The sequence below is a fragment of the Tetrao urogallus genome (genome assembly GCF_951394365.1).
Source record: "Tetrao urogallus genome assembly, chromosome: 7".
In the NCBI taxonomy this organism is placed as follows: domain Eukaryota; kingdom Metazoa; phylum Chordata; class Aves; order Galliformes; family Phasianidae; genus Tetrao; species Tetrao urogallus.
Window position 1 is genome coordinate 11,531,270 of NC_136820.1, and position 969 is coordinate 11,532,238.

Below are 969 nucleotides of genomic sequence, written 5' to 3' on the forward strand. Positions count from 1 at the left end.
TTCAATGTGTCATTCCCTTGAAATGAAGAAACTGTAGCATTCAGGGCTGTTGTTTCAGGCTGTTTCCAAATTCCAGAGAGCATAACTGCAAATGTTCGCTAGCGATCATATACTTCTGCATCCAGAGGTATTCGTATTTTCAGTAAATACAACATTTCAGAGAAACAATAACAATAATAAACAAAAACTCTCCAGAGAAATGTTTGATTACCAAAGCACTGTGACACAGCTAAGCAAACTTTAGCCGAGATTACGAAACCTTAACAATCACTGTTGTCAAAACTGCAGAATGGTTTTAGCCGGGAATAATCTCAGCTATTACCGAATTGCCATCGCAACTTTGATCAAAGGATTCCAGACACCAAACAGTGCACTACTCAGTCTTCCATCCGTCCTTCTGACGTGTCTGAGGTCCGCTGCAAAGTTCGGTAAGCCCACTTCAGAACGCCTCGCAGCTCCGCTCGGGGTTCAGCGAGCGCACGGCGCGCACAGCTGGACAGCAGCGCGCAGCCCTTCAGCCCCGCAGCCTCCTGCCCGTAGGCGTGGCCGCGTTAAGTCCTTCAAAACACTCGAAAAGGAGAATCGCAAGGTGCGTTCTGTGCCTTTTCTTCTTGGCTGTTTGAGAGGCGTCCCGAGCTCCTAAGTTGCTTCTTGTACGTGCAAACAAGCACAAATGACCGACTCGAAAATCCAGCGCTGATCTCTGTGGGCTGAGGTTTCTGTCTGTGGTTCGAAATGCTTGTGAGGACGGTCACAACCTCTCCCCTGCCCACCCACGGCTCTCTGCCCCTCGTTACACAGCCAGCGCTGTGCCGTACGGGGACGCGAGCCCGCCAGGCGCGTCCCGGAGCGCCGCTCTAGCCGCCGGCGTCGCCCCGCTCTATGGTGTGGGCGGCGGCGATGACGCAAGGCGGAGACGGCGGCGGGCGACGGCGGCGGGCGGGGAGGCGGAGGGGGGAGGGGCCCGTG